Source organism: Heterodontus francisci, chromosome 8 (assembly GCF_036365525.1).
Source record: "Heterodontus francisci isolate sHetFra1 chromosome 8, sHetFra1.hap1, whole genome shotgun sequence".
In the NCBI taxonomy this organism is placed as follows: Eukaryota; Metazoa; Chordata; class Chondrichthyes; order Heterodontiformes; family Heterodontidae; genus Heterodontus; species Heterodontus francisci.
Window position 1 is genome coordinate 123,554,164 of NC_090378.1, and position 18,817 is coordinate 123,572,980.

Below are 18,817 nucleotides of genomic sequence, written 5' to 3' on the forward strand. Positions count from 1 at the left end.
TTAAGGGAAAATCAGATTTAACTAACTTTCTTGTGTTTTTTGAGGAGGAAACAGAGAGGGTTGATGAGGGCAATGCAGTTGATGTGGTGTACACGGACTTCCATAAGGCGTTTGATACAGTGCCACAGAACAGACTTGTGAGCAAAGTTATAGCTCTTGGAATAAAAGAGAGGTTGTAACATGGATACGGAATTGGCTGAGTGACAGGAAACAAACAGCAGTGGATAATGGATTTTTTTTTGGCGAGAGGAAGGTTATCAGTGTTGGGACCCTTGCTTTTCCTGATATGTAATAATGACCTAGACCTTGGTGTACAGGGCACAAAGTCAAAGTCTGCAGATCAGATGAAACTAGGAAGCTTTGTGAACTGTGAGGAGGATAATGTGTAGAACTTCAAAAGGACAATATAAACTAAAGTGTATAATTCTAAAGGGGATGCAGGAGCAGAGGGAAAGGTCCTCCTCAAAACCTGCCTCATTCGTTAGGTCACAAACACTATTATCTCCTTCCTTAGCTCCATGTTAATTGTTGACTGATTACACTTCTGTGAAGTAGCTTGGGATGTTTTTTTCAACATTAAAAGCACCATATGAATGCATTATTGTTGCTTTTGTCATCGTCCTCATTATGATTCCTCCCTCAACAAATACTATCAAAAAATAAGCGATTGGTTCATTCACCACACTGTCTGACATTGGTGGGGAAGATTAGCTGCAACTCGTTTATGTAACAGCAGCCACTGCTTCAATGTGATCTCCTCGACTGCTTTCAATTACCTGAGGGAGTCGGGGAATAATGGTTTTCTGCCTCTCCCAGGAAGTTATATAACTGTGGGGTGCTCTCAAAGCATCTAACCACGATGGACGAGGCATCCTGTGTTTGGGGTAGGCTTGATGGACTAGCTGGTCCTTTCCTGTCCATCAATTTTGTATGTTCATGGGCGGCACAGTGGCGCAGTGGTTAGCACCGCAGCCCCACAACTCCAGTGACCCGGGTTCGATTCTGGGTACTGCCTGTGCGGAGTTTGCAAGTTCTCCCTGTGACCTCGCGGGTTTTCGCCGGGTGCTCTGGTTTCCTCCCACAGCCAAAGACTTGCAGGTTGATAGGTAAATTGGCCATTATAAATTAACCCTAGTACAGGTGGAAGGTGGGGATGTGAGAGGGTAATGGGATTAATGTAGGATTAATATAAATGGGTGGTTGATGGTCGGCACAGACTCGGTGGGCCGAAGGGCCTGTTTCAGTGCTGTATCTCTAAATAAATAAATAAATATGTACTCTAGAAGTGATGTGCTTTGAGATCTTTCACTGACATGATCACACATCATATACATCTTACCTAAAGGTGAAGGAGGTTTATGGTGGACCATCTGGCACTCAATGCCAGTTTTATTGGTGTCTTGGAGATCCTTGTGTAGCATCACCTTCTGTATGAAGTAGCTTCAGTGATGTCACCCCTTACTTCCTGGAATGGCTCTATGGTAAAGATCAGGATGTTGTGAGTTCACACTGACCTTCGAGCGACTAGGCTCCAAGAACTTATGCTGCAAGCGGGTCAATCTGCAGCCACAGTCAGCAGGGTGGCGACCAGATCAATCTGGAGTTTAGGCAACCCCTCTCCTCCAACTTTGACCATGCAACTGACTCCTCGGACTGGATTTTATTTCTGCAGGCGACGTGCCAGAAGACGGGAGGGACAATCCTGCCTCGGCCCTTTATTGGACCCCCATCCGAATTCAACGGTAGGCAAGTTATTAACTTCCTGCCGTCCCCTTTAAGGGACAAGATCCCGGCCTGTGATTGGGTGGAAGCTCAGCACTACAGCAATGCCAGTGGGAGTGGTGGCCATTGCAGGTACTGCAGGAAGCTTGGGACCAGGATTAGCCATGGAGCCCCAGACTGCAGGTAAGTGGGGCTGGCTCACCTTGGCCAGTCAGGCATGCCCCAGTGAGGGGTGGGAGGGGAGTGGATGGTTGTTCAGGCAAGGAGGATGGGTGTTGGTGTCAGGACAACCTTTGTTGCTGGGGACCATCCCTGGGCCATAGATTGGCCCCTGCAGCCTTCAGGGAGGACTGGATGGCCTCCCCATATGGCGGAAGCCCCAATCACCACCCCCCCCCCCCCCACCAGCCGCTGGTTAAATGCCAACTGTGACAGGAGCAGGCCCTTAAGTGACCATTGATTGGCCACTTCGGATCTCAATGGTCACTGGGTGGAAAGACTGTTCTTGGCCTTCCCCCCAACCACTGAAAAAATTGAATGGCATTGGGAAGGCAACGGGCCCTCCGCCCAGCAAACATCCCCTCGCTATTTAATGGGCCCCTCCACCTCCCTGCCCATCCCTTGAGGGCTGATAAAGTTCAGCCCCTTCTGTTTCCCCTTTGGTCACATCACCAGGTCTCCCTCTCAAAGATTTCGATGCCACTAATAAAAAAAATGGTTTTCCCAAAATGACAAACAAATTCACAATGGGTTCCATAAATGGTGATTCCTGTCCAAAGCAAGGGGAAGCTGTCATTTACTGTATTAGACTATGGATCTCCAGGATTCAAAATCAGGATAATTGGCAAGTGTGGGCAGCTGCTTGTTTGGCTTCAGAACTTGGTGTTCCACTGCCCTTTTAATGACAGGCCTGTGAAGGACCACTGTGTAGGCCACAACCAACGCTGTCTACAAGAGAAAATATACTTTCATGAAGACCCCTCACCTGCCAAGAATGGGGCTTATTAATTTTGTCATATTAACATTAATTTTAAAGTGTTGCTGGAGTGAAGAAATTACTTGTTTAAAAAGAGATCACCAGACACTTGGCTGCAGGACATTTGCATACTAAGAGACAGTGCTTGGAGAGACAAAAGAACTGCTCACTGATTCAATAAACAGAGATTGGGCTGGGTGACTGTGATCCACATCTTTTTGGTGTAAGATACAGCACAACACCCCGTCCCCGAACCAAAAGCTTTGGAATCCAGAAACTGCAGGAGCAGTTGATCTCAAATAAGGGATTAATCACATGATGAACCTGCTGACCAAGTTGGGAGTTTTGAATTGTGCACACAGGACAGTGTCCAGACCCACTGAAGTCGCTTAAACCTCTTTGCCTTACAATTGATCTGATGAAATGTCACAGACCTGAAATGTTAATTCTGCTTCTCTCTCCACAGTTGCTGCCTGACCTGAGTATTTCCAGCACTTTGTTTTTTAATTTCAGATTTCCAGCATCTGCAGTATTTTGCTTTTATGATTCTTCAAGTGTTCTGCTTTCATGTCCCTAATGATAGATTCAGGCAGTTTCCCATGATCTGACACTTGAACATCTTAATTTGGAGGAAATTCTGCTAGAACAGTTTGTCCAACACTCCCATTTCTACATCTCTTGTCATAAATACTTTGAGTGTTGTGGATGCTTTATGGGTGATTTTAATCTGCATATAGACTGGACAATTCAAATTGGCAAGGGTAGCACGGAAGACGAATTTGTCGAGTGCCTCCGGGATTGTTACTTCGAGCAATATGTTGCAGAACCTACCAGGGAACAGGCTATCTTAGATTTGGTATTGTGTAATGAGGCAGGATTAATAAGAGATCTTGTAGTTAAGGATCCTTTGGGGGAAGCGATCATAACATGGTAGAATTTCAAATTCAGCTTGAAGATGAGCAACTCAGGTCTCAAACCAGTGTCTTCAACTTAAGCAAGGGCAATTACAGAGGTATGAAGAAAGAGTTGTCTAAAGCGGGCTGGGAAGATAAACTACAGGGGAAGTCAGTAGATGAGCAGTGGCAGACTTTTAAGCAGATATTTCATAACACTCAGCAAACATTTATTCTCGTCAGAAGGAAGGACACGAAGAGAACGATGAACCACACATGGATAACAAAGGATGTTAAGGAGAGTATCAAATCAAAAACAAAGGCGTGCAATGCAGCAAAAACGAGTGGTAGGCCAGAGGATTGGGAATTTTTTAGAAACCAGCAGCGGATGACTTAAAAAATAATAAAGGGGGACAAAATTGATTATGTGACTAAATTGGCAAGAAATATAAAACCAACAGTAAGAGCTTCTACGGGTATATGAAAAGGAACAGAATAGCCAAAGCAAGTGTGGGACCCTTAGAGGATGAGACTGGGGAATTAATAACAGATAACAGGGAAATGACAGATCATTTAAACCAATATTTTGCATCGGTCTTCACGGTGGAGGACACTATAAACATCCAACAGTAATAGATTAACAAGGTGTAAATGGGAGGGAGGAACTTGTAATAATCTCTATCACGAGGGAAAAGGTGCTGGACAAACTGATGGGACTAAAGGCAGACAAGTCATCAGGACCTGATGGCCTGCATCCAATGGTTTTAAAAGAAGTGGCTGCAGAGATAGTGGAGGCATTGGTCATAATATACCAAAACTCACTGGATTCTGGTAGGGTACCAGCGGATTGGAAAACCGCTAATGTGACACCCCGATTCAAGTAAGGAGGGAGACAGAAAGCAGGAAACTACAGACCAGTTAGCTTAACATCTGTCACTGGGAAAAAGCGAGAGTCCATTATTAAGGAAGAAATAGCAGGACATTTAGTAAAACATAATGCAATCAAACAGAGTCAACATGGTTTTATGAAAGGGAAATCATGTTTGACAAATTTGTTCGAGTTCTTTGAGGATATAACAAGCAGAGTGGATAAAAGGGAACCGGTAGATGTAGTGTGTTTGGATTTTCAGACGGCACCTTTTGATAAGGTGCCACATAAAAGGTTATTACACAAAATAAGAGCTCAGGGTATTGAGGGTATTGTGTTGGCATCGAACAAAGAACAGTACAGCACAGGAACAGGCCATTCGGCCCTCCAAGCCTGCGCCGATCTTGATGCCTGCCTAAACTAACACCTTCTGCACTTCCGGGGCCCATTTCCCTCTATTCCCTTCCTATTCATATATTTGTCAAGATGTCTCTTAAACGTCGCTATCGTATCTGCTTCCACCAACTCCCCTGGCAGCAAGTTCCAGGCACTCACCACCCTCTGTGCAAAAAACTTGCCTCGCACATCCCCTCTAAACTTTGCCCCTCGCACCTTAAACCTATGTCCCCTAGTAACTGACTCTTCCACCCTGGGAAAAAGCTTCTGACTATCCACTCTGTCCATGCCGCTCATAACTTTGTAAACCTCTATCATGTCGCCCCTCCACCTCCGTCGTTCCAGTGAAAACAATCCGAGTTTTTCCAACCTCTCCTCATAGCTAATGCCCTCCAGACCAGGCAACATCCTGGTAAACCTAAAATAAAAGCAAAATACTGCGGGTGCTGGAAATCTGAAATAAAAACAAGAAATGCTGGAACCACTCAGCAGGTCTGGCAGCATCTGTGGAAAGAAAAGCAGAGTTAACGTTTCGGGTCAGTGACCCTTCATCGGAACTCACTGCCCCGAAACGTTAACTCTGCTTTTCTTTCCACAGATGCTGCCAGACCTGCTGAGTGGTTCCAGCATTCCTTGTTTTTAATCCTGGTAAACCTCCTCTGTACCCTCTCCAAAGCCTCTACGTCCTTCTGGTAGTGTGGTGACCAGAATTGCACGCAATATTCTAAGTGTGGCCTAACTAAGGTTCTGTACAGCTGCAACATGACTTGCCAATTTTTATACTCAATGCCCCGACCGATGAAGGCAAGCATGCCGTATGCCTTCTTGACTACCTTATCCACCTGCGTTGCCACTTTCAGTGACCTGTGGACCTGTATACCCAGATCTCTCTGCCTGTCAATACTCCTAAGGGTTCTGCCATTTACTGTATACCTCCCACCTGCATTAGACCTTCCAAAATGCATTACCTCACCTTTGTCCGGATTAAACTCCATCTGCCATTTCTCCGCCCAAGTATCCAACCGATCTATATCCTGCGGTGTCCTCTGACAATCCTCATTATTATCCACAACTCCACCAACCTTTGTGTCGTCCGCAAACTTACTAATCAGACCAGCTACATTTTCCTCCAAATCATTTATGTATACCACAAACAGCAAAGATCCCAGCACTGATCCCTGCGGAACACCACTAGTCACATCCCTCCATTCAGAAAAACACCCATCCACTGTTACCCTCTGTCTTCCACGACTGAGCCAGTTCTGTATCCATCTTGCCAGCTCACCTCTGATCCCGTGTGACTTCACCTTTTGCACCAGTCTGCCATGCGGGACCTTGTCAAAGGCTTTACTAAAGTCCATATGGACAACATCCACCGCCCTTCCCTCATCAATCATCTTCGTCACTTCCTCAAAAAACTCAATCAAATTAGTAAGACACGACCCCCCCTTCACAAAACCATGCTGTCTCTCGCTAATAAGTTTGTTTGTTTCCAAATGGGAGTAAATCCTGTCCCGAAGAATTCTCTCTAATAGTTTCCCTCCCACTGACGTAAGGCTCACCGGCCTATAATTTCCTGGATTATCCTTACCACCCTTCTTAAACAAAGGAACAACATTGGCTATTCTCCAGTCCTCTGGGACCTCACCTGTAGCCAATGAGGATGCAAAGATTTCTGTCAAGGCCCCAGCAATATCTTCCCTTGCCTCCCTCAGTATTCTAGGGTAGATCCCATCAGGCCCTGGGGACTTATCTACCTTAATGCTTTGCAAGACACCCAACACCACCTCCTTTTTGATAATGAGGTGACTGAGACTATCTGCACTCCCTTCCCTCGGCTCATCATCCACCAAGTCCTTCTCCTTGGTGAATACTGATGCAAAGTACTCATTTAGCACCTCACCCATTTCCTCTGGCTCCACGCATAGATTGCCATCTCTGTCCTTGAGTGGGCCAACCATTTCCCTGGTTCCCCTCTTGCTCTTTATATATGTATAAAAAGCTTTGGGATTTTCCTTAATCCTGTTTGCCAATGACTTTTCATGACCCCTTTTAGCCCTCCTAACTCCTTGCTTAAGTTCCTTCCTACTGTCTTTATATTTCTCAAGTGCTTCATCTGTTCCTAGCCTTCCAGCCCTTACAAATGCTTCCTTTTTCTTTTTGACTCGGCTCACAATATCCCGTGTTATCCAAGCTTCCCAAAACTTGCCAAACTTGTCTTTCTTCCTCACAGGAACATGCTGGTCCTGGATTCTAATCGATTGAAGATTGGCTAACACCCAGAAGGCAGTGAGTCGGGATCAATGGGTCTTTTTCAGGTTGGAAAGCAGTAACTAGTGGGGTGCCACAAGGATTGGACCTAGGGCCTCAACTATTTACTATCTATATTAATGACTTAGAGGAAGGGACAGAGTGTAGTGTATCCAAATTTGCTGATGAAACAAAAATAGCTGGGAAGACATGTTGTGATGAGGACACAAAGAATCTGCAAAGGAATATAGATAGGTTAAGTGAGTGGGCAAAAACTTGGCAGATGATGTTCAATGTGGGAAATTGTGAGGTAATTCACTTTGGTAGGAAGAATAAAAAGGCAGATTATTATTTAGATGGAGAAAGACTACAAAATACTGCAGTGCAGAGGGATTTGGGTGTTCCTGTGCATGAAACACAAAAGGTTAGCATGCAGGTGCAGCAAGTAATTAGGAAGGCAAATAGAATTTTGGCCTTTATTGCAAGGGGTTAGAGTTTAAAAATCGGGAAGTCTTGTTACAACTGTACAAGGTGTTGGTGAGACCACACCTGGAGTACTGTGTACAGTTTTGGTCCCCGTATTTAAGGAAGGATATACGAGCATTGGAGGCATTTCAGAAAAGGTTCACTAGGCTGATTCCTGGGATGAAGGGGTTGTCTTATCAAGAACGGCTAAACAGGTTAGGCCTTTGTTCATTGGAGTTTAGGAGAATGAGAGGTGATCTTATAGAAGCATATAAGATTTTAAGGGGGCTTGACAGGGTAAATGTTGAGAAGATGTTTCCAATAGTGCGGGAATCTCGAACGAGGGGACATATTTACAGAATAACGGGGCACACATTTAAAACTGAGATGCAAAGGAATTTCTTCTCTCAGAGGGTGGTGAATCTCTGGAATTCTCTGCCTCAGAGTTGTGGAGGCTAGATCACTAAATGTATTTAAGGAGGGGGTAGATAGATTTTTGAAATCTTGGGGAGTTAAGAGTTAGGCGGAGCAGGCCCGGAAGAGGATTGAGGCCTGGAACAGATCAGCCATGATCTTATTGAATGGCGGGGCAGGCTTGAGGGACTGAATGGCCTACTCCTGCTCCTATTTCTTATGCTCTTATTCAGAACAAACAGCTGCTCAGTCCAAATATGGCTGCCAAGGGCTGTGAATTTGCAATGTCCCTATGGTCTGCAGAGGCAAAGCCAAGTGCGTAAAAACATCCAAATCTTTGAAAATCACCTATTCGAAAGAAATTCAAAAGAGGTCAATCAAACAAAATCTGATTTCAATCAGTGGGCCGTGGAATGAGTATAAAATGGACATCAAAGTAGATTTATTCACAACTGTCCTTGAAGAGATCGCTGAGAAAAGTGATAATTCTCAGCAGAATATATCAAATACAATCCATCATGTAGACGAGGGGATCATTTCAACTGAAGACCCTGAGCGACAGAGAGCCATGCAGACCACCTTAGAGCTTCTGAAAGTTTACTTGCAGAAGCTCAACGTCAGTAACCTTGCGTTTGGAAATATTATGGGGACTCTAATTGGACGATTGATGCTGCACTGTGCAGACAGTTCGCTACCTGTGTGACAGATGGCCCTGGTCTCTGTGTACACCATCCTGTCCTTTCAGTTATAATATGAACGTGCCGATCTGGATCAGTAACAGGAGCAGCTAGAGGATCTGAACACACTCAGAGAACAGTTAGACAACAATGACCTTTCAGTCCTCTTGCAAAAATACCATCAGATCGCAAAGGTAATTTCCAAGAATTTTCCCCATAACCAGCTGTGCAACTTGCTCCTCATGGTCTTTAAAGGACTGTCTGACCAACACCCCAGCTGTTCCTTTGCAGCCACTGTGCTCGTAAAAATCATGATTAAAGGCGAGGCAGTGATCCACGGGACCAAGTCTCAGAAATACACGCTCAGGGTTAAGTTGGAGTCAGTTCCGTATAAAGATGTAAAACATTCTGTTCTATGTATTTTCACCATTTTGGCCTGGCACAATATAGCAGCAGTGTGTCCCATCTCCTCATCTCCCCCATCCCTTCGGAGAAATTTGTCAAAGACATGTGGAGATCAGTGGCCGAACACACAAAATCTGCAGTCAGGACTATCAAGGAGCTGGTGTACACACTTGGGAAAAGCACCTGCCCCATCAGTGGGACAGAAAAATGTATTCAGCCGCTGTATCACTGGTTGCTGTCTGCGGGCTGTGTGAGATTATCACTAAGCCTGTGTTGGCAGAGGTGGTGAATACATTATTTCCACTGATATTCAGTATCCTAATTATTTCCTTAACCAGCTGCGTTAATATTTCTCTGCTCGATCATTCAGATACTGAATCGCAGCAGAGAGATTTCGCAGCCCTATTTCAAACATCATCAAGTTGGGATTTGTGTAAGAAGTGTGTACAGACACGAAAGGTCCTTCGAAGCAAAGCAACAAATGGGGACGTCGTTGAAAACGTGAATACAAATGGAGGATCGTGCAAAATGATGAAGCTGAGCCACTTCGACAAGGGGGTCGTTCTGTTGGCCACAGCAATGGCAGAACATGCTGGCTACAGTCTGCCTCATATCGTGAACCAATTGGCTTCTCACATCATGAGGCTCCAAGACTGTCAGGCAGTTACAGTAATCACATTCTTTAGAGAACTGCTAATAGCTTCAGGGCAGCAGCTCACGGACACTGTGGTAAACGGTTTGATAAGGTATGTCTCTCCTGTTACCCAGTTGCTGTGTGTCTGAGCCCTGAGAAATATTAACTTTGGAGCTAAAAGACGGTCTTGGAGCGTGATGGACACAATGATTAGACTGTTGGGGAATGAGCAGAACTCGGAGTTGCTAACGCATGTGGTGCTGTCCTGCCTGAGTAAGAACATAATCCAGTCAATGGCAAACACCATCCAGCTCTTTGTGGATCCAAATCTTACCAGAATTCAGCCACTCTTCAGGGCAGAGTCTGAGAAAGTGCGGGTGGAAGTATTCAACGTGTTGGGGAACTTGACCAAGTGCGGAATTGGAGGGTCCACATCTTTCTTCTCCCAGCAGGTCCATTCCAACCTGGTGCACTTGTTGTTGCACTTGGATGGATTGAGGAGATCACCTGATCATGCAGTTTAACACTGTGGATGATCTTCCGACTTATTGTATCTGCGAAGGGTTCTTGTTTAATTGAAAGATATCTAGAGGACCCCAACTGGAGTTACATGGACTCCCTCATGACGTATGTCATGCCAGTTGGCTCAAGAATTCCCAACGGGTGAATGTCTTCGCCATGGATTGTGAATCATTTTTCAACAATGACCAGGAGCAGCTCTGAGATCAGACAAAGGCCTTTTCAACTTTCCTCCTGAGGCAGCCAGCATGTTACCGACTCAGCCGGTGGGCCACCTGGTGGAAGAACTTTTTTTTTATTTCCAAAATATACTTTATTCATAAAAATCTGTAAAAATTACATTCCCAAACAGTTTAAAACAGCATCAAGTCAAAAAATACAAACAGGGCAAAGGTGATCAGTTTCCTTCTTTACAATTATGAGTTGCCTTATAACCCTTCCATTTCATTGTCATGCCATATACATTTTTACATTTACAGCACACAAAATTTTCCCGATACAGTTCGAGAGGTTTCCCATGGATCCAGCCCCTCAGTTCAGCTTGGTGGGGGGGACCTTACACTGTGGTCTTTCCCCATTGAGCCTTTGCTGTGGCTGCCCCAAGCTTTAGTGCGGCCCTCAGCACATAGTCCTGGACCTTGGAATGTGCCAGTCTGCAAAATTCGGTCGTGGACAACCCTTTGCACTGGAAGACCAGCAAGTTTCGGGCAGACCAAAGGGCGTCTTTCACCGAATTGATAGTCCTCCAGCAGCAGTTGATGTTTGTCTCGGCATGCGTCCCTGGGAACAGCCCGTCGAGCACAGACTCCTGTGTTACAGAGCTGCTTGGGATGAACCTCGACAAAAACCACTGCATCTCTTTCCACACCTGCTTTGCAAAGACACATTCCAGGAGGAGGTGGGCAACCGTCTCTTCCCCACCACAGCCACCGCGGGGGCATTGTGCAGAGGGGGCGAGACTTCGGGCGTGTATGAAGGATCTGACGGGAGGGATCTTCTCACCACCAGCCAAGCTATATCTTGGTGCTTGTTTGAAAGTTCTGGTGATGAAAGAACTGCGCAATCAACTGCTGTTGTCAAGTCCCAGAATAAAGCCGAGAGAGACCCAGGCCCCGACCCTCCTCCAGCTCCTCCTCTTAACATCAAACTGATCCTCCACTCAACATGATTTCTACATTTGTAAATTATTGTAAATAGATAAATATTTTGTTGCAATAAGTATTCTGTTGTGCCATTGTAATTATTGGTGGATCTCCAAACAGTGCTGTTTCTCCTGATGAACTCACACAAACTCACGCACAGACACCAGACATTGCAACACACGCCATTTTATTGCAAGTGACACCCTCACTCACGATCTTCCAAAAGGGCTCTGAAATATTGGGTTTTTTGACAGACATTGAAATACCTACCTTTCCTAGTCTGCTGCATTCTGTCCAGCCCCCGATGGATCATATGACCAGAAAGGCTTCAGCATGTACGTGAAGCCTCCTGCAGATAGTGGAGGAACGGGCCACCGACTTGTCAGTATAAAATCCAGGACACAGATTGCAGATATTGTAGTAACAGAAATATTAGATACGAAAAGCACAGTGAGAGAGGAAGTACCAGAGGGTCTGACATCCTTGAGGGTGGATAAATCACCAGGGCCAGATGGATTGCATCGCAAGTTGTTAAAGGAAGCCAGGGAGGAAATAACGGATGTGCTGAGGATCATCTTCAAATCATCACCGGATACGGGTGAGGTGCCACAGGATTGGAGGTCTGTGAATGTTATAACCACTATATAAAAAGGATGCGAGGGATAGGCCAAATAATTATAGGCTGGTCAGTGTGACCTCAGTGGTGGGTAAATTATTAGAATCAATTTTGAGGGATAGGATAAACTGCCACTTAGAAAGGCATGGATCAATCAGATATAGTCAGCATGGATTTGCTGAGGGAAGGTCATGTCTTGCTAACTTGATTCAGGTTTTGGAAGTAAAAAGGATAGATGTGGGTAATGCAGTGGATGTGGTCTACATGGGTTTTATTAAGGCATTTGACAAGGTCCCGCATGGCAGACTTGTCAGAAAATGAAAGCTCATGGGATACAGGGGAATGTGGCAGGTTGGATCCAAAATTGGCTCAGTGAGAGGAAACAAAGGATAGTAGTCAACGGATGTTTTTGCGAATGGAAAGTGGTTTCCAGTGGTGTTCCACAGGGCTCAGCGTTGGGACCATTGCTGTTTGCGGTATATATTAATGATTTGGACTTAAATGTGGGAGGCATGATTGGGAAATTTGCTGATGCACAAAAATTGGCCTTGTAGTTGATAGTGAAGAGGATAACTATTTTTTAATGAGTGATAGCCAAATCTGGATGCAAGTGCTTCTTGAAAATGACTTCATTTGTGCTTTATGACCAATTGCAGGCGTGGAAACCTGGACAGTCCAAACTGTGAAGAACATGGAAAACTAAGATCTCAAGAAATGAGCGCCGTATTCAGAAAGTACGTTCGATCTAATGTGTGCCTAAATTATGCTTCATGCAGATTCCAACAATGTGAAAAGAAATTGTTGGACAGCGGGCAGTTCCTGTAAAGTTATGTAGGAACTTCTTTCCCACAAAAGCATCCCATAGTAGTGTGGCGAACACTATTCAAGACCATAACAATCACATTAAAGAAGCCGCTTGACTACCTCTCTAATATTTGCATTATTCCTCGAGATCAGAGAGGTCAAAGAAGAATTGTATCGACGCAAAAGTCAAAAGTGATAAGTCACCAGGACAAGATCAGATTCATCCGAGGATACTAAAGGAAGTAAGGGTCGAAATTGCAGAGGCACTGGCCATAATCTTTCAGTCCTCCTTAGATACAGGGTGGTTATGGAGGACTAGAGAATTGCAAATGTTATACCTTATGTTCAGAGAAGGGTGTAAGGATATGCGCATCAACTACAGACCAGTTAGTTTAACCTCAGTGGTGGGAAAGCTTTTAGAAAAGAAGGTCTGTGGCAAAATTAACAGTCACTTGGACAAATGTTGATTCATTTAGGAAAGCCAGCACATGTTTAATCATGTTTGTCTTGAATTTTTTTGATGAGGTCAGGGGTTGATGAGGGTAACGTGGTCCATATGGTGTACATGGGTTTCAAAAAGATATTTGATAATGTTCCACATAACAAATTTGTCAGCAAAGTTGAAGGCCATGGAAGAAAAGGGACAGTGACAGCACGGATTTGAAGTTGGTTGAGTGACAGGAAACAGACAGTAGTGATGAATAGTTTTTTTCTGGACTAGAGGAAAGTATATAGTGAGGTTCCCCAGGGATCCATATTGGGACATTGCTTTTCTTGATCTATATTAATGACTTTGACTTGGGTGTGCAGAGCACATTTTCAAAATTTGCACTTGGGACAAAACTTGGAAGTATTATGAACTCGAGGAGGATAATGATAGACTTCAAGAGGACATAGTCAAGCTGGTGGAATCAGTGGACTTGTGGCAGATGAAATTTAATGCAGCAAATCAGTTTTGGTAGCAAGTGTTTTCTTTTGCACAACCATCCTGCAGCCTCATGAATTCAATGATTTGCATTCTGCACGGTTCTATAACACCTCTAGATAACACCCTGTAGCTAGCTGGTAAGTTGTATCTTTGCAGCAAGGCAAGCCAGTTATAGTCAGCCACTTTAACTCCATCTCCCTTCAACCAACCCTCCCCCAATAAAGGAGACGCTCAGCATGGTAAACCACTTCATCTGGTGGTTTGGGAAAGAAATGAAAAAAGCATACACATTGAACTCCTCCTTTTCCACCTCTTTTCATTCTTTCCATTCTTTGCTTTTCTGTGCTGGTTGGTGGAATTGTTTGCCAGTTTATGTGCTTCAAGAATGGTTAATTGGGGTCGCTGTTCAAAACTCAGTTAGGGCACACAAGAATTTTCACCACTGCTCAGCTGATAACTTTTTGGCCATAGCAATTACATTAAAGGAGATGATTGATTGCCTCTCTAATATTTGCCCTACATTCCTAGAGATTAGAGAGGTTTTTATCATACAAATTGTTTCAACACAAACATCCAAAACTCTTCAGTGGAAAATTGCTCCTCCTTCAATATCAAGCTCTTGAATTTTTTTTACCTTAGATTGACATTGCTGGACTCTGCAGTCAGGGTAAAATATTGAAGAATTGGGCTCCTCTCCTCCTTCCCCCTCTCTTTATGCCCCACTCCACCACTCAATCTCACTATGAGGTCCAGCAAACTTCCTTTCAAAGTTTGAAGAAAAATGTAAATCATCATCTAGGTGCAGTCATACATCTGGAGCGTGACCTGTTCTTGGTAGACATTCAACTCTGTGTTGCCATTGAATGTTTTGCATTGTGTCACAATCTAACTTGCCCAGCTGACTCCTGAATTCATGGCTTCAAGTACATCCCCCAAGTGGTTATTATTCATGTCAAATCCTGATAGATAAATGCTTTCAAGAGCAGGCAGTTTCGCATCTATGCAATTCTGCGGAAGCCATCAAAGATAAACAGGAACCCGAGTTAAGTTTATCCCCCCACCCAGATGCTGAGGTCATTTTACTGCTCTGGATCAAACATGTTAACTCAGGAGAGATATGGGATGAAACCCAGGATTATTCTGCTTTGTGCTGCTCTTTAACTAAACTCGGAGCTCTCAGAGGGGAAGCAAAGATAAAGCATCAAAACATCTTTTCAACAAAACATCCCATAATTGCTAATGTGAAATTAAGCTCGGTGAAATTGGGGGCTGTGCATTATAAGAAATGCTTGCTACACTGGTGCACTACATCAAACAATACATTGAGTTGTGTCCGCAATAAGGATTGTGTCGTAATGGTCATAAAGAGCTTGAGTATTTTTTAAAGAGATAAGGGAGTTGACCCCTCACCCACTTTAGATGAGCAAAGCTAGTCCAGGAGACTACATTAGTCCTAATTAACATTACAAGGTACCTGTCTCTTGTACTGGGAGGTACGTAGTGATGAAGTACATACAGGGGCCAAAATACCACCATTTCCTAATTGAGGAAAGTCTAATTCATGTTAAAATACTGTGCTAGTTGGGCATGTTGTTTGGCAAATTAACTTCCACTTTAATCCAAGTTTCATGGGTGGAGGGAGGTTTGAAGCTGCTGTTTTTGTTTTAAACAGCAGAGTGGTTTTCAACATGTGAATATTGTGTTTATTCAAACAAATCTCAACAGCAACAACAACTGGTATTTATGTAGTTTCTTTAATGTAGTAAAACGTTCTAAGAAGCTTCAGAGGAGCATTATTTAACAAAGTTTGGCACCGAGCAACAGTTGGTTGCATTAGAGTAGATGCCCAAAAGCACAGTCAAAGAGGTAGGTTTTAAGGAGAGTCTTAAAGGAGGAGAGCGAGGCAGAGATTTAGAGGGGAATTTTATAGTGGCGGCGGAGGTCACGATGTCCAGAAAAATGGATGATGTGATCCCCACGTTGTCTCTGCTCCAGAAGGCTCACTGAATGTAGTGTCAATCAGGCACATACATGGACAGTGGCGGGATTTCTACAGGAGCAAGGACCTTGTCATTGAGAATCTCACATTGGAGAGCTGCCAGCCAATCAGATGCCAGAAACTGCAGCACCACTGTGGAGACCGAGGAGGGTCGCTGGACCCAGGCCACAGGTAGGTCAGAGTGGGAGGCGGGGCAGGGGGGTGGGTGGAGAGTCGGGTCGGTAGCAAGGGCTTGGGAGAGGGGGATGGTTGGCTCTCAGCACACCCCACTCCCCCGCCCTTTCCCGATGTAGTGTCCCTTGTATAGGCACTAAGTGCCTTTACACTCCAGATCTGGGAAGCAGCCCCCACGGTTTGCTGTGTCGTGCTTCTCATGCAGCAACAGGGTCGCCTGTCGCATGGCCAATTGCGGCTGCAACGGGAAGAGACCCTTAACTGGGGGTTAACTGCCCAGTTAAGGGTCTCAATTGGTGGCAGTGGCAGGGGGGGGGGCGGTGGTGAGGGAGGCTGTTCACAGGCCTTCTTGCCCTGGACTAAATTTTGACAGAGGCGGGATGGTAGCGGCAACCCCTGCCCCACCACCATCACAGCATATTTTATGTTCTCCCCACCTCCAAACCTGCCGCAGGGTAGATCATAAAATTCCCCCCTTCGGGTGGAGTTTCCAGAGCTCAGGGTCTTGGCATCTGAAGGCCCGGCCGCCATTGGTGAAACAATTAAAATCAGAGGTGCTCAAGAGGCCACAATCGGAGGAAAGTAAGCAAAGTGCATCCATGCATAATTAACCTGAACTCCAGAATACTACAATTACACTATCCAAGATTGCACTTTCTCCAGTTCTATCACATCCTTACACTTTCTCCAGTGCCACCACCATCCAAGAGTACTTTCAGTGTCTACTTAAGAAGTGATGGTTTCAGAGACTGAAAGAATGATAATGAATCATGAAAGTAAATAATATAGTACAGTGCAGCTGATTAGAGATTTCAGATGATTCCGTAGGGATATAATTTTGTTGATGTGTAATGTGGGAAAATGTGGATTTGTCAACATTGGCAGGTAGAATAGAAATGCAGTATTATTATTATTTAAATGGAGAGAGACTGCAGAACTCTGTGGTACAGTAGGATCTGTCTATCCTGGTAGATGATTCACAAAAAGTATGCACGTTGAGCAAGTGATCAGGAAGGAAAATGGAATGTTGTCATTTATTGCAAGGGGAATGGAATATAAATGTCAGGAAGTTTTGCTACAGTTGTACAGGGCATTGGTGAGATCACACCGAGGGTACTGCGTAACATTTTGGTCCCCTTACTTAAGGATAAAGCTGCATTAGAAGCAGTTCAGAGAAGGTTCACGTGACTGATTTCTGGGATGAAGTGGTTCTCTTATGAGGAAAGGTTGGACAGTTTGGCATTGTATCCATTGAAGTTTCAAAGTTTGAGTATTTTATTGAAACATATAAGATCCTGAGGGGACTTGACAGGAGGGATGCTGAAAGGATGTTTCCCCTTATGAGAGTGACCAGAACTAGGGGAAACAGTTTAAAAATTAGGTGTCTCCCATTTAAGACGGAGATGAGAAATCTTCCCCAGAGAGCAGTGGAGGCAGGGTCATTGAATATTTGTAAGGCAGAGTTCGATAGATTCTTGATCAACAAGTAGAGTTAAGACCAAAATCAGATCAGTCATGATCTTATCAAATGTGGAGCAGGCTCAAGGGGCCAAATCGCCTACTCCTGCTCCTAATTCGGATGTTTGTATGTGTGCATTGGAGATAGAGACTTCAGTTCTGTGGGACTACAGGAGAGTGCTTTGGGCCAAATTTTCTAGACAGTACAGATTAAATTCTATGCATTGTGAGTCAGCGGAGTAGAGCCTCTTTAACTCAGTAATTTATTCCCACCTGAGATTTTGTTAATGGGGTATCTTCTCGTAGTGGCGATCTTTTGAACTGATTTTTCTTTTTAAACTTTTTCTGGAGTGTCACTGGTTGACTGTTTATTCAAGTCTATGTAATGTGTCCTCCTAAGCAGTATGAAAATGGTTAAGGAAGAGAGGCTTCCTTGACATAACAAATGAACTTTGGCTTCTTCTTCAGGTCATGTTTCCACTGTGTTTCAACCTAGAGATGCTGTTTTCTTTAACAAACATAACTACCCCACCCCCCACCACCCCCCCAAACAAAATTAAAAATTTCCTTGGCCTTGCCCTTCTGTTTCTGCAGCCTCCTCAAGCCCAATACTGGAATCTCTGTGTTCCTCCAATTCTACCCTTTTGTGCATCTCCAGTTTCCTTTATCCTTCCATTAGCAGCCGTGCCTTCAGCTCTCTGGGCCCTAAATTCTGAAATTCCCACTCTAAGCTTCTCTCCTTTTTTAAAGACACTCCATAAAACCTGCATCTTTGACCAAGCTTTTGGTAATGCAGCTATCTTCACTGAACTGAAAACTACTGATGTTTGCAAAAATTATAGTACTTCATTTCTTAAGCTGTATGTTTTTACAGCCAATATGATTCAGCACCCTTAAAAATATGGGCCATCAAGGTTTTGGAACTGATATAAAATAGCTTTTATCCCTGGATTTAACTATGCCAACTGACTTGAATGTTGCTGCACTGAAGTCAGATGATGTAAAGACAGTCCCTCCAGTACAAAATATTTCTACGAATATGAGGCTTTTACTGCATGTGACACTGCAGTCTACTGCAACCTGAACACCCACACCCCACCACACCCTCTGCCAGCTAGTTTAGTCGGAATGGAATCGGTTGTCTCCACAGAGCCCATGTTGGTCAACAGAATATGGAATTGCTGTGCAATAAGATTAGATTTGTTATATGTGCAGCTTTTAAAATGCATGTTCATCTATACCCAGTATTGGCAAGGGTCTGTAGAAGTGAAACCATGTGTTGCTGGAACAGCACTGTCAGTCTCACTAAGTCTCAATTGTTGTGTGAAAAAATTTTTGCTTTTGGAGCTTATTCTTGGCAAAATAGAAAGTTCCTGTAACATACCCCCTCCATAAACTTCATCTCATCTAGAACTCTGTCCATATCCTAATTTGCATCAAGTCCCATCACTCCTGTGTTCACCGACCTACATTGTCT

The 18,817-nt window shown here is 44.3% G+C and overlaps 1 pseudogene; it reads left to right on the plus strand.

Moving 5' to 3' along the window:
* LOC137373263 (ral guanine nucleotide dissociation stimulator-like 1) overlaps positions 1-18,817 on the plus strand; it is a 73,987-nt pseudogene that overhangs the window by 48,158 nt on the left and 7,012 nt on the right.